Source organism: Suricata suricatta, chromosome 10 (genome assembly GCF_006229205.1).
Source record: "Suricata suricatta isolate VVHF042 chromosome 10, meerkat_22Aug2017_6uvM2_HiC, whole genome shotgun sequence".
In the NCBI taxonomy this organism is placed as follows: domain Eukaryota; kingdom Metazoa; phylum Chordata; class Mammalia; order Carnivora; family Herpestidae; genus Suricata; species Suricata suricatta.
Window position 1 is genome coordinate 747,971 of NC_043709.1, and position 7,989 is coordinate 755,959.

Here is a 7,989-nt window from a genome sequence, read left to right on the forward strand (position 1 = left end):
AGGTGGGACCTGGCAGGCAGGTGGGGCCATGGGGTGTCCGCCCTGGGCACCATGGGTATGAGCAAAAATGGCCAACGTTTCGGCCTCAGTGACTAGAGGACAGAGCTCCACGGGCTGCACCGGGGACACGGCAGGTATAGTTAGTGTCTGGACATGGTGAGTGGGAGCTGCCTATTAGACATTCATTCCTTTACCAGCACGGCTGTGTGACTGCTGTGTGCCCACGCCCTCAGCGAACAACAGAGACACACGTCCCTGCCTGAGCAGAGGAGCAAGGCCAGAACCTGACACAATGAGTACGTTATGTAGGGCGTGAAAAGGGCACTCGGAAAGAAAAGGCACAGCCGGAGAAGGGAAGGGGCTGGTCCTGGGAGCAGTAGCCGTGGGTGTCGTGCAAGAGAAGAAGAGACGGGGGAGTCGGAGGACACCCCTGGGACCAGCAATTGAAAACCGCCTCCTGCCAGCCCGTGAGCCCTCTCTGTGGAGGCTGGGAAGAAGCAAACACTTGCTGTTGAGTAAGCGTTACAAGATTGCAAAGCGGAAACCTCACCCTTTCACAGGAGCCAGGCAGGTGCGCCCCATCCCATACCTGCTCTCGAGAACTGATGACGTGTCCAAAGGGCACCTGACATACAGGCTATTTCGTGGGATCATAAGACAGGCACCCCAGCTCTCTTTGGAATATCTTTTTTTTTTTTTAATGCTTAATTTTGACAGAGAGAGCACAAGCAGGGGAGAGGCAGAGAGAGGGAGACGGAGGATCCAAAGTGGGCTCTGCTCTTGAGAGTGGATACAGGGCTCAAACTAACAAACTGTGAGATCTAAGCTGATCTGAAGTCAGATGCCTAACCGACTGAGCCACCCAAGCACCTCTGCATGGAATATCTTATTCCATCCTCTGACTTTCCACCTCTTTGTGTCTTTTTGTCTTGAGTGAGTCTCTTGTCACAGCACGTAGCAAATGGATGGTGTTGTTTTCTGCACTCTGCCAATCCCTGCCTTTTAATTGGAGAGTTTAATCCATTTACATTTAAGGAGATTCCTGAAAAGGAAGGATTTACTTCTACCAGTTAGTCATTGGTTTTCTGTGTGTCTTATATGGTTTTTCTTCTTATTTCCTCCACTACTGCCTTTTTTTGGTATTTAGTTGATTTCTGTATGGTACCATTTTGTATCCTTCTTCTTTCCTTTTATGTATATTCTTTTCAGTATTTTCTCAGGTTTCCTTGAGAGTTACAACTGAAATCTTAAAATCATAACACCATCGTTTGAAGACTATCAATTATCAATTGAGTCTCAACAGTTCAATAGTATACAACATTCCGCTCCCATACATCTCCCCCCCCCCCGCCCCGCCCCGTCTGTTGTCACAGATAAGTCCTGTGTGTCACTGACGGCTTTATAATGATGGCTTCATGCATTTGCCTTTTAAATCATATAGTAAAAAACAGAGTTACAAACCAAAGCTGCAATAAGGCCAGCTTGTATATTCTTCTATGTAGTCACTTGCTCCATATTTCTTCATGCAGCTTTGAGTTACTGTCTAGTGTCTTGTCATCTCACCCAGAAGAACACCCTTTAGCGTTTCTTGTACGGCAGGTCTACTTGCGATGAACTCCCTCAGGTCTTATTTATCGGGAACTATCTCACTTTCACCTTTGTTTCTGGAAGATGGTTTTTCTGGATACAGAGTTCTTGGTTGACAAGGTTTTGGTTTTCATCTTTCTTGACTGTAAGTATGTCATCCTGCTGCCTTCTGGTCCCCAAGTCTTCTGGGGAGAGACCTGCTTAAAGCCTTATTGCGGATCTCATATATATGACAAGTCAGTCTCCCTCTCTCTGCTTTAAAGATTCTCTCTGACCTTGGCCCTTGATAGTTTGCTTAGAATGTGTCCTAGTGAGGGCCTCTTTGACTTTATCCTGCTTGGAATTTGCGGAGCCTCCTGGTTACACAGATTCACATCGTTCGTCCCGTTTGGGGAGTTGGGGGTAACTACTCCTTCAAATAGTCGTGTGCCCCTTTCTCTCTTTTCTCCTTCTGTGATGCCCGTGATGTGCATGTTAGGAGTCCTGATGATGTCCCTAGGTCCCCCTCATCCTTCCATGTTTCTTCATTCTTTTTATTTCTGCTCCTCAAACTGGGTGATTTCAGTGGCTTCATCTTCCAGTTTGCTGACCCCTCCTTCAGCATGCTCAGATGTGTTGTGGAATCTCCCTGGTGAATTTCAGCCATTGTACTTTCCAGCTCCAGATTTTCTATTTGGCTCCTTTTCAGTTCCTGTCTCTTTACTGGCATTCCCTCTTTGTGCATAGCTGTTCTCCTGATTTCCTTTTACCTGTTACACAAGTTAAAGATGTTGATTTAACATCTCCATCTATTAATTCCAGTGTGTGTTGACTTCTTCAGACCGGGTTTCTGTATAATTCTTTTTCCCCGAAGAATGGACCATATTTCCTATTTCTTGGAATACTTTGTACTTTTTTGTTGAAGACTGAACATTCTGAGTGTAATGCAACTCTGAAGATCACATTCCGCTGGGGTGCCTGGTGGGCTCAGTCAGTGGAGCACATATGTCTTGATCTCAGGGTTGTGAGTTCAAGTCCCAAATTTGGTACAGAGATTACTTAAAAAGTCTTAAAAACACACACACACACACACACACTCTCCCACTTCTTATGAATTGTTGAGTTTTGCTTATTGAAGGCTAATCTTCCATTTGTTTAGTGACTTTTCCAAACTATTTCTGCAAAGTCTTTATTTCTTGTTACATGCGGTCACTGAATTTCTGGTTCTACTTTTTCTGTGATCATTCAGTGACATGATAGAAATTTCCTTAAATGCAAATATGTATATCCTCCAGTAGAGGCCACAAGTAGGAACAAAACTAAAAGCAAAACTCAGCAAACTGCACTCAAAACTAGTAGGAGGAAGGAAATAATAAAGATTAGTGTGGAAATAAGTGGCACGGAGAATACAAAAATAGAGAAAACCGATGAAATCAAAAGTTAGTTCATTAAAAATATCAACAAAATCAACACACCTTTATTTAGTTAGATTGACTAAGAAAAAAGAGAGAAGACTCAAATTACTAAAATCACAAATCAAGTGAGGATATTCTATGAATTTTACAGAAATAAAAAAGATTATAGGAGCATGCTATAAGCAATTGTATAGCAACAAACAGTGTAACCTAAATGCAATGGACAAATTTCTAGAAGCACACAAGCTATCAGCACCGAGTCAAGAAGAAATAGAAAATCTGAACAGACAAAAAACAAGAATCAGTTATGGAAAACCTCCCAACAAAGCAAAGCCCAAGCAGGGGGCTTCGCTGGTGAATTCCATCAAACACTTTAAGAAGAATTAACTTCCCAAGCTCTTTCAAAAAATAGAAGGGGGAACATTCCTAAGTCATTACCAATTCCAATGCCAGAAAGACACTGTAAGAAGACCACAGCTCAGGGGCTCCCGGGGGCTCAGCAGGTTCAGCAGCGACTCTTATTTTGCCTCAGCTTATGATCGCAGGGTCAGGAGATCATGCCCCATGTAGGGTCCACACCGAAGGTGGAGCCTGGTTGGAATTCTCTCTCTCTCTCTCTCTCTGCCCCTCCTCCTTGCACTCTCTCTCAAGATAAGTAAACTTTAAGAAAAAAAAGAAAAGGAAACTACAGTTCAATACCCTTATGAGCATAAGTGTCTAAATCCTCAACAAAACACCAGCAAACTGAATTCAGAAGCATCTTGAAAGGATTACATAGCATGACCAACTGGGGCTTACTTCTGGAACACAAGGGTGAGTCAACGCCCGAAATCAATCAAAGTGATGCACCACATTTATAGAATGAAGGAGAGAACACACACAGGATCATCTCAATTGGTGCAGAAAAAGCATTTGAGGAAATCCAACACTCTCGCATGATAAAAACACTCAATAAACTAGAAATAGGCATTTCCTTGGCATGATAAAGGTCACATATGACAAGCTAACATCACACTCGATGGGGACGGACTGAAGACTTCACTCAGGAGCAAGACAAAGAGGCTCACTGTCACCACTCAACACAGCGCCGGAAGTAAGAACAAGTAAGCAAGAAATAGATATGACAGCCATTGAAATTGGAGAAGAATTAAATGATCTCTATTTGCAGATGACATGATCTGATATGTAGAAAGCCCTAAAGATTCCCCTGGAAACATTCTTAAGACTAACAAATGACTTCAGCAAAGTCACAGGACCCAAAAGCAACACATGAAAGTCAGTTGCATCCTGGGGCGTCTGGGGGGCTCAGTCGTTTGAGCATCCAACTTCGGCTCAGGTCATGATCTCATGGTTCCTGAGTTCAAGCCCCACGATGGGCTCTCTGCTGTGTGCACTGAGCCTGCTTCAGATCCACTGTCCCCCTCTTTCTCTCTGCCCCTCCCCCACTCACGCAAGAACACGCACACGCGCACGCTCTCTCTCTCTCTCAAAATAAACGCTTTAAAAAAGTCTGTTGGATCTATATGCACTGCAAAAGGAAATTAGGGAAGGATGGGAAATTCCATCTACCATAGCATCAGAAAAGAATACTTAGAAATAACTTTAACGGAGGAGGCGGAAGACTCCCACAATGGAAACACCGCTGGAAGCGCCCCAGCCTCGGTGGAAAGGCACCAGTGTCCGTGGGTCCGCAGGTCTCCAGCGCGGCCCTGTGTGATCTACAGATTCGAAGGGTCTTCGATGAGGCTTTTGAAGACATAGAAAAATCTATCTTAAAATTCATTCAGAGGGGCACCTGGCTGGTGCAGTTGGTAGAGCATGTGACTCTTGGTCTCAGGGTTGTGAGTTCAAACCCCACACTGGGTGTAGAGATTACTTAAATAAAATAAATCTTTAAAAAATAATAATAATAATAAATGAAATCCATATGGAATTACAAAAAACCTGAATAAACAAAATAGATGCCGAAAAAGAACCAAGTTGGTCTCACGCTTTCTGATTTCCAAACTTACCACGAAGCTGCGGTCCTCAGGAGTGTGGTGCCAACACACAGACCCACGGGATTGAATTGAGTGTCAAGAAATAAGGTCTTGTCACAGTCCATTAACTTTCTGCAGTGGGTGCGTCTGCTGCTCCATAACATTCACGACGTGGCATTTGCACCTTCTGAGTTTATTTTCATTTCTAATGTAGAATAAAATCATCATTAAAAAAAGAAACAAACTCTCGTAAATGTGGTCAATTGATTTTCGACAGGGAGAGACCATTTCAATGGAGAAAGGACGGTCTTCTCAACAAACGGCGCCGGGACCGCTGGGTCTCCACGTACAAAACAGTGGCGCTCCCTCCCTGTGTGCCCGTCAGCAGACGAGCAAAGTGCTGTGTGTCCGCACAGCGGAGCGCCAGTCAGCACTGAGGGCCGTGAGGTCCTCACACCTGCTCCAGGGACGGCCTTGAAAACACGGTGTTCGGTGAAATAAACCAGACACACAAGGCCACAGACTGTGACTCCACTTGGATGAGCTGTACAGATAGGCACGTGAAGACCAGAGGGCATCTGGCCTGAGGGAAGAGGGCTCGGCGAGGCAGTTTCATGGGTACAGAGTTTTTGTTTGGGATGATTAAAAAGTTCTGGAAATAGGGGCGCCTGGGGGGCTCAGTCGGTTAAGCCTCCGACTTCGGCTCGGGTCAGATCTCACGTTCGTGGATTCGAGTCCCACATCACGCTCTGTGCTGACAGCTCAGAGCCTGGAGCCTGCTTCCGGTTCTGTGTCTCCCTCTCTCTCTGCCCCTTCCCCTCTCATGCTCAGTCTCTCTCTGTATCAAAAATAAATAAAACATTAAAAAAATTTTTTTTAAAGTTCTGGAAATAAGGCCGCCTGGTTGGCTCCGTCAGGTAAGTGTCCAACTGGGTTTCAGCTCAGGTCATGATCCCTGGGTCGTGGGATGGAGCATCGGCACTGAGCGTGCACCCTGCTGTGATTCTCTCTCTCTCTCTCTCTCTCTCTCTCTCTCTCTCTCTCTCTCTCTCCCCCCCCCGCCCCTCCCCCACTCATGCGCCCCGTCTCAATAAAACATAGTGGTAATCGGTGCACAACAAGGTGAATGTACCTGATGCCACTGAGTTGTACACTTAAAAATTGTTAAAATGGGGGGCGCCTGGGTGGCTCTGTCGATTAAGTGTCCGACTTCAGCTCAGGTCATGATCTTGCAGTTTGTGAGTTCAAGCCCCGCATTGTGCTCTGTGCTGACAGCTCTGTGGCTCCCTGTCTCTCTGCCCCTCTGCCTCTTGTAGACTTTGTCTTTCTCAAAAATAAACATTAAAAAATTGTTAAAATGGAAAACTTTACCTTGTGTATATTTTACCACACTAAAACTTTTTCCCCCAAAGACTTAGCTTAAAAAAATTTTAATATAGTTTATTGTCAAGTTGGTTTCCATATAACACCCAGTGCTCATCCCCACAAGTACCCTCCTGAATGCCCATCACCCCCCTTCCCCCCCCCCCCTCAGCCCCCAGTTTGTTCTCAGTATTTAAGAGTCTCTCGGGATTTGCCTCCCTCCCTCTCCTTAACTATTTTTCCCCTTCCCCTCCCCCATGGTCCTCTGTTAAGTTTCTCCTGTTCCACATATGAATGAAAACATGGTATCTGTCCTTCTCCACCTGACTTATTTCACTTAGCATGACACCCTCGAGGTCCATCCACTTTGCTACAAATGGCCAGATTTCATTCTTCCTCATTGCCATGTAGGACTCCATCGTGTATATGAACCACATCTTCTTGATCCACTGGTCAGTTGATGGACATTTAGGCTCTTTCCATGATTTGGCTGTTGTTGACAGTGCCACTGTGAACATTGGGGTACATGTGCCCCTATGCATCAGCACTTCTGTATCCCTTAGGTAGATCCCCAGCAGTGCTATTGCTGGGTCATAAGGGAGTTCTATGGATAGTTTTTTGAGGAACCTCCACACTGTTTTCCAGAGCGGCTGCACCAGTTTACATTCCCACCAACAGTGGAGGAGGGGGCCCGTCTCTCCACCTCCTCGCCGGCATCTATAAGACTTGATTTTTTAAAGTGCTCTCTAAACCCCGCGTGGGCCTCCAACTCACAACCCAGAGATCTAGAGGCGCAGCCCCCCGGCCGCACAGCTCCTTGCAAACTTACCTGATGACTGGGTGGTCACTGCGGTGGCTATTTCCTTTCACGCCAAGGAAAATTTTCAAGTGGCCCTGTTTCTGAGGCAGCTAGTTATAACCTAGAGCCAGGTGTCTAAGTTAAAGTCCCAAGGGGGAGACGTGTCTTCCCTGTTGTTTCCATTTCAGATCAAGAAAACGTTCCTGGAGCAAAACTGGCCTGAGGCTTGTTTATGGCTTTTCAAAAAGTTTGCATCCTTCTCAAAGGCACGGAAAGAACTGACTAGTTCTCTAAAGGATATGCTCTAAGAGAAGGGAGAGTAAGCGTCTTTTTCCATTTTGACTGCTAGAAAAATTCAAGTTTCATTTGCATTTCTGCTTACAACACGTAGAAGAAAAGTATTAGGGGAAAGGTCAGTGCAAAGTCCCGGGGGTGGGCGCGGAAAGAGTCACAGGAACCGAAGGGGAGCGAGGAGGGCCGGGAGGAGGACGGGCAGGTGGGCTTCCCACTGAGCAGTGGGCTTTCCTCCCCCGTGAAGAGTGGGGAGGGCCCAGGACCCAGTGCGCAGGGGTGTGGAGCACGGAGAAGCATGGAAAGCAGAGCAGATCGGAGTCGCTGCAATTCCCGGAGAGGCCAGGTGGCCGCCGTGGAGGTGGTGCGGCACCAGCAGTTTCGGGACGGGGACGAGGAAGGGGCTAGGCGTGTGCTCCAAGCTCGGGGACAGGGCAGGGACGCGCAAGGGGAGGGAGGTGTCCTCAGTTCCCAGGTAGAGAGTTGACGTGCTCTCGGGTCTCGGGGAGAGGAGGAACGAGGAGGGGGCGGGACTTGGGGCCTGGGGGTGGGGAGGGGGCGGGGCGTGCGCTCGGGT